Source organism: Brachycentrus maculatus, unplaced genomic scaffold (genome assembly GCF_059751285.1).
Source record: "Brachycentrus maculatus isolate JH-2025_06_01 unplaced genomic scaffold, ASM5975128v1 h1tg000623l, whole genome shotgun sequence".
NCBI lineage: Eukaryota > Metazoa > Arthropoda > Insecta > Trichoptera > Brachycentridae > Brachycentrus > Brachycentrus maculatus.
The window spans coordinates 145407-153517 of NW_028281360.1; positions in this window are offsets into that span (position 1 = coordinate 145407).

Genomic DNA, 8111 nt, shown 5'->3' on the forward strand with positions numbered 1-8111 from the left:
TCATTTTTTAACAGTTATTAGCCCAGGACAACGCCATTCCTACCAAAGGATCACTTCAACCTCTTATTCATATTAAAAATTGTGATCATGTATGCAATTGTATAGGTAAGTATATTATGGTAAATATATCGACTCAATACAGGCGGCGAGTGTTTTAGCCTAGAATTTTCACTCATGAATTACATGAAATTATAGTAACATTAAACGTAAAGAGTAAATCCACTCACGAGTAGGCATAGGCTATGAAACTTCTAAAGTTGAAGCCTGAGTAGGGACATAATAAACGGTGTTGCATAAGCCGCAGCTAGATTTCAGAGTCACTTGGACGTTAGGTAATTAAAAAAAAACTCAATACAGGGTATGATGCGATATTTATTTATCAATTATTTTTTCTTATTTATTTAATTTAGTTACATTTTTAATACAATTTAATGCAATTTCTATTTATTTATAATTAATGCAATCTTTAAATATCCTCCCGAGAGCTTTTTTTTGGCCGAAAGTTTTTTTTTATATATATTGTCCTAATTCGTCGGAAGTTCGGTGAATGGGAGCTCAGTTCGTGGACTCCATATGCTCCACATAGGTAGCGGATATGGATAAGTAATAATAGTAAAATTTTATTTATTGTTTCGGCATTAACTTTGTGGTAAGACATGTTACAATAATTAAAGAAAACACTTTGTTTTTTACCACTTGAGTTTTATTAAAGACTACATGTTTCAGAAGTTAAACTTCCATCATTCAGGTCTGTATAATACAGACCTGAATGATGGAAGTTTAACTTCTGAAACATGTAGTCTTTAATAAAACTCAAGTGGTAAAAAACAAAGTGTTTTCTTTAATTATTGTAATAGTAAAATTTAAAAAAAATCTAATTACGTATTGCATTTACTCGAGTATTAATTCCATATGTTAATATATTATTAGATTAAAACCAATATTTTTAGCTTTTCCACATTATTTTTATTTGACCAGCGACCGGGTTTCGTCATTACCGACATCATCAGACTGGTCGACCAGACCAGACCAGACCTGATCTGATCAGACCAGACCTGACTGGCTGATTTGACCAGACCTGATCAGACCAGTCTGATGATGTCGGTAACGAAACCCGGTCGCTGGTCAAATAAAAATAAAGTGGAAAAGCTAAAAATATTGGTTTTAATCTAATAATATATTAAAAATGCAATTCCATCACGAAGTGTCAGTGGATAATATAAATCTATTAATTCCATATGTGTTTGAAGTACACAGCACACCTACTTACATATATAGTATCTATGTACATACGAGTATGTGTGGAAGTAATATGTATAATGAGCTTATATACAATAACTGTAGATAATAATAAGGTGACAATTAGTTTATTATTATGTAAATTTCGTCTTTTCTCCAACCTTCAACATCCGTTACAGTCATGACTGTTTCTTAAACATATATCTAAAAGATCTAAGTGCTGAAACACATAATATTCTTTAAGCTTAGTCCCAGATAAATTAGACCTGTATTCTATGATACGGGTCAAATTTGAAGACCATAGAAATAAGTATTACAACCCGCAAGTAAAATAAATTAACAGAAGCGACATATCTGTTTGTTTTTTCAAAATCAGTGGAAAAAACAAACAGATATCGCTCACTCCTTCAAGAACGTCATAAATCAAAAAACTCGATTTTTCAGTAGAACGTTTTTAAAGTTTAAAAATAAAATACAATGTATTGAAAATAAATATCAAGTCACTTATTGAACTTTTTACTGTGCAACAGATGTTTTCAGGTAAAACCTGAAGGTTTTTTCTCCATTTGAAAAATATTAAACATATTTAAAAAAAATAATTAAACAATACCTTTTCTTCAAAATGCAAAACAACACTTTTTGCCCTGTAGCGGGTAAATATTAAGTTAAAAATATGCCTCTTTTGCTGGGACGTGGTACATTTTATGGGCATTCCGAAAACATGCACAACTGAACATTGACGATTTTTGATTTAAGACGTTCTTGAAAGGAGTGAGCGATATGTCAAACAAGAGTTGAAAAAGAATTGGATGAACGTCAATATTGATGAAATTCGGGAATTTTTGGAGGTTTAATAATTATGGGGATTCGTCAGCTACCCCATTTGAAAAACTATTCGAGCTCTGACCCTATTATTGGAGTACCAGCGGTAAATAAAGTGATCACTGCTAAGCTATTGAAAAAAATAGTGGAGACCATTCATATGAATGACAATAAAAACAAAGTAAAGATGAAGTCAAATTATGATAAACTGCATAAATTGCGTCGAGTGATGGACCACTGGAGGAGTACTGTAATTGTGTATTTTCTATATTTTTCACCCATAGTGAATATATTTAAAAAATATGATTATTTTATTCCGACTGTAATTAGGTGTCTGAAATGGTTCCGTGGGATATATGGTATCTTCCCAGCACGATTATCTTTTTACCTTTAGTATTTTTTTAATAAAAAAAAATACTTTTTTTTACATTCATATTATAAAATGGCTTCTTAATACCTAAGTAATTTGCAATAATTACAAGGAATAAAATTTTCCCACAAAAGGGTTAAATATATAAATCCTCTGTTGGATGAAAAATCCATTATCTGGTGAGATATATTTTTGTATCTCCTGTATGTTATGTTTATAATCTAATAATTAAAAAAATATATATTATTAAAAAATAAAAAAAATAATATAAAAATTGTATTAACTTGTTAGTATTCGGCTCAACACAGGCCATGCCTAAAGAGCCGTAATACATATAATAAATGTATATATGAAATGAATATGTATATTTGAATGTATCTATGTATTATGAAAAATAAATAAATAAAATTAAATAAAAATATACACTAAATTAAAAAGTTGAATTTTTAGCACTTATCTCCCTTGTGAATGACATCCGTAAACGTGAATAGGATAATATATTTATTTCTGTTACGTAGGTACGAGAAAATACTGTGTTTATTTACATCTGAATATGGAACAAACGTCTATGTTGTCTAGATAAATAGCGATTGTCTATGCCGCCTCATGTGACACAAAAAACACTTGTAAAATATATCTTAATTACGCATATTAATAATTATATACACATTGCCATATTTAATTTGCAAAAATATATATAGCAGAGCCGGTTCAAGTGTAAAATGGCGCTTTTTAAAAACAAATTGACTCAAAGAAATAGAGTCGATTCCGGTTAATTGGGCCGCTGGTAGATTGGGCCAGCCTCTAATTTGGGCCAAATCTCAAAATGTTTTTTTTTGCGAATTTTACAGAAAAGTCACATCAATAAAAAGTCATTCACATAAACAAGTTACACAAAATAAGTCGTTGCACTATTCCAGTTACAAAATTTCACATTTGTAAAAGTGTGAAAATACCTGGAAGAGGGACGGGAGGGGGGAAAAGGGGAAAAGAGAAAAATCAAAGCTCAAATCAAAGACAAATTGTATGAAACTAGGAACACCACGATATAAATGAAAGATAGATATTTGTCACACCTAGTTACCGCTACTCTTATCAACACGAAATGGTGCATAGGGTACTGCATTGCATCGACACAGTGCTGAATTGATCGTTAGTTTACTTTGCACCAGTTCTGGAAAAAATAAAAATATATGTATTTTTTTTAAAGAGAAATATTTGTGTTTTTATTATTTACACAAATATTTCAATTTCATACTATTTCTGTGAGTGTAAGCGGCTCATTATTAGAAATAGGTATCAAATTGTGGTAGAGTGAAAAGTTCGAACCAAGAAACTCTGACTCGACTCCGTGACATTAACCACGGGACCACAACCCGACACAAATTGATTAATATTTGTTTTGACCCCCCTTGTTATGGTATGGTAGCCAATAAATAGCCCTAAAAGTGGTTAGGTTAGGTTACCTTAGTTTAAATTAGGTTAGTCTAGGTTAGAATAGTACACTACGGAGTCGGACGGAAATTATTAATTGAAATAGTAAATTAAAAATACAATTTTAATGAAAGAGCTTACTTCAATATCACCATAATAATAAGGACTGTTGAATAATTATGGAAAATATATTTTACAATAAATAACATTTTTTTCGATGAATAACAATTTGATACAAGTCATAAAGACAATTTTTTTGAATTGGGGAAGATGACGATGAAGAACGTTGGAGTCTGTAAATCAGCAAAAGAAAAATAAATATAGACCGGTAGCGAAAATAGAAAAAATTGAAAAATATGTTGTTTTACCCAGGAATCCAGTAAAGGAAGTTCCTTATAATCTCTAAATATCCACCCTGATCTTCCACATATCGCTCACTCCTTTCAACAACGTCACATATCAAAAAACTTGATTTTTCAGGAGAACGTTTTTAAAGTTTAAAAATACAGTACAATGTATTAAAAATAAATTGATGAGATTGAAAAAATGAAGGTTTTTTTTTTCAATCTAAAAAATATTAAGTATATTTTTAAAAAATAATTAAACAATACCTTTTCTTCAAAATGCAAAAACAACACTTTCTGCCCTGTAGCGGGTAAATATTAAGTTAAAAATGTGCCTCTTTTGCTGGGATATTAAAACATTTTATGGGCATTCCGAAAACATGCACAACTGAAAATTTATGATTTTTGATATATGACTCTATTGTTGAAAGGAGTGAGCGATATGTAGAAATAAAAATGACGAGTTAATATAATTTTTTCGTTTTTTTTTATTTTTTGTGTGTATATTATGTCAAAATAAATAAAAATTATAAAAATACCTTAAAAGAACTCCACTGATAAGGTTGCTTGGTGGGTACGCGTTGCTGTGACTCAGTCTGATAAAATAGAAAATAAAGCACTTATTTCTAATTTATGTAATTTTACAATGCTTGTGAAGCAAAAAAATATTAAAAATATATGAAACCACAATGTAATAAAAAAAGAAAATGTTGAGTGACAGTCGCTGTCAAGAAGCACGTTATGTAAAAATTATAAAAATAACAAGATGTAAAATAATACAAAGAAAATACAACTAAGATAATTTTTTAACAACAAAAGCCGAGGAGAGCGATTAGGAGGAATTTTTTTGATTTTTTGTCACAAAAAATAACAATGACATTTTTTAATTCATAGGAACAACCCCCAAAACCCCTATTAGAGGCTTGTCTGCAGGTAGGATAGTAAGGATAGGAAAGGCAAATGTGAAAAATACATCACAAACACCCAGACCAATTAAAAATAAATCTTTCTTGAATTTATTTTGCACTTGGCGGGAATCGAACCCGCGACGCCAGTCTCGCAGTCGGGCGTCTACCCAACTACGCCACGGCGCCCATCTTTTCCATCTTTCATTGCATTAGTTTGTCCTATGAAGCACCTTTGAGGGAGTATTTTTTTTATCAAAATGGCGCTATGTTAATTATCCAAAATAACTATTATGTATCTTTGAATCGATGATTACATGAATTGATGAATCTGTGAATTGGTAAACCAATGAACAGATCAGCGTTCGTGTGAGAGATACTTAAGATTCATTATGTATGTGAACGGATCTTTAACACTCGGTTGTTCGCGAGTGACTCAAATCCTTTATAACATATTTACATAGTTCATTGAAAAAATGCTTTGCAAGTGAGGTCTGTCAGGAAGCCTAGATGATTCTGTAACAGATCCGAGAATGTGTTGAGACAACTTTCAATGCCTTTATACCAGTAAGTTATGGTTTAACTTCACATAATACAGTTCAAAAATACATTAAGTTATGGTATATCCGTAATAGTGGTCATAGAGACTACCCCATCATTGTAGCGAGAGTGGTTTATTTGCTACCATACTAGTAAAGTAAGTGTGCTGATAGAGTTTATTCTTGGAAGAGGAGGAAGTAGCAGATCAACAATCTTCTGGTGAATCAAGATAAATTATGAAAGCGTGGGAAACTCTTACAAAGTACATTGAGAATCGTCACCCAAATAAGAAAGAGGCTGTGCGTTCTTCAAATGTATTCAATAATTATGTCTTCGGAAGTCAAAAACCAATGTCATTTGAATACCCTCTGTGAAAAAATAATTCATTATTTATCATAAGTTTTGTCCGCCTCCGTAGTGTAATGGTCAGCACGCTCGGCTACCGTTCTGGAGGTCCCAGGTTCGATTCCCAGGGGGGTAAAATAAATATAAGTGATTTTTTCACTCTAATATCTATTCAATATTACCCTAGACTGGTACCTGAAGCGGAGGGCTGATCACCTTTCCTTCATGTGTTTACGATCAGTATAACACTGCGTTTCTATGATGCAGTGCCCTGTGCACCATTGGGGTGCGGATAAGGGTTTGAATTTGTCATAAGTGTCACCTACTATCAAAATCCGCCATGCAAGTCGATTTTACAAAAAAATGCAAATTCTCCGGGGAACATTTATGTTTCAAAGATTTGTCTATCATTAAATAAAATATTATAAAATGGAGAATTTTCCCATTATTTTGGAATTTTTTCAATATTATAAAAAAAACACGAGACACAAACCGATAATGACGTCATCTTAATTTTTGACTTATCCCCGTTCTCTGATTGGCCGATATGGGTCAGAAGGCAAGTTTCATGAATATAGCGGTGTTTGAAATACAACGCTGTTTTTATTTGTAAGTATTTTTTAGCAGGGTTTTCAAGTTTTTAAATATTTTAAACAATAAAACCTACAATTGGCATTCCGATAGAGTATTTATTTTTGAATTTTATAAAGCTGGTTCTGGCGGATTTTGAAAGTAGGTGACAAATTAATAATAAACTGTATATTTTCATTAATAACAACGCTTCAGGTTTCAGTACTCGTGAGTTTTTGACCAAACAACAATAGATCGGTATTCTTCCCCAACCACCCTACTCAACTTATCTCACCTTTTCTGACTTATTCTTGTTAAATAAAACATTGTAGTTTTAATATGTATTTTTTTCCAAACCATAAAGTAAAGAGTGCAAGCCTCTAAGGTTCACAAGTTATTAAAAATGATATGAATATAAAATAAATAATTATAAATCAGTTGAAGGCAAGTCAGGACGTTTTAAAGATTTTGGCGTATTAGATTATTTGTCCGCCTCCGTAGTGTAATGGTCAGCACGCTCGGCTACCGTTCTGGAGGTCCCGGGTTCGATTCCCAAGGGGGGTAAAATAAATATAAGTGATTTTTTCACTGTCATATTTATTCAATATTACCCTGGACTGATACCTGAAGCGGAGGGCTGATCACCTTTCCTTCATGTGTAAATGATCAAGATAACACTGCGTTTATATGACGCAGTGCCCTATGCACCATTGTGGTGCAGATAAGGGTTTTAATTAATTAAATTTTTAATAAATTTAAGGTTATAGGTGAAAATAGTTAAATAATGTGAAAATAAATATCTGTTAATACCGGTTTGTATTGGTTTATAGTATTTGGTATACCTACGTACATACACACACACACATACACACATATATTAATAAAATCATTAGTACCTTTTATATTTTATAAAATAAACAACTTTGTTTTAACCACTTTTTATTGGTACACTTTATCTTACACAACCGGTTTCGACAAGAACCTTGTCATCATCAGGGTTTATGTACTAAATTCTAAAACATTTAAATACTTATAGTTAGGCTGTAGTTAATTACCCTTCCCTTACGATACCAAAAACTTCCACGCACTCCGTAAACCATATGAAAATATGAATACCTTTTATATTTGTTTTATTTTTATCTTTCAATCATCGTGTTATGCCACAAAATTGGATCTTCCTCCAAAAACATCTAGAGGAAGACGGAAAAGATCATGGATGCTACAGAAAGATAACATGACCCGACGACAGGACCTAGGTGACGTTGTATACGTAAAAGTACACATCGCTCACTCCTTTCAACAATATCAAAAAACTTGATTTTTCAGGAGATCGTTTTTAAAGTTTCAAAATATAACGAAATATATAAAAAATAAATATCAAGCCACTTATTGAACTTTTTACTGTGCAACAGATCTTTTACGTAAAACCTGATTGTTTTTTCTCCATTTGAAAAATATTAAGTATGTTTTAAAAAATAATTAAACAATTCTTCAAAATGCAAAAACAACAATTTCTGCCCAGTAGCGGGTAAATGTTAATTT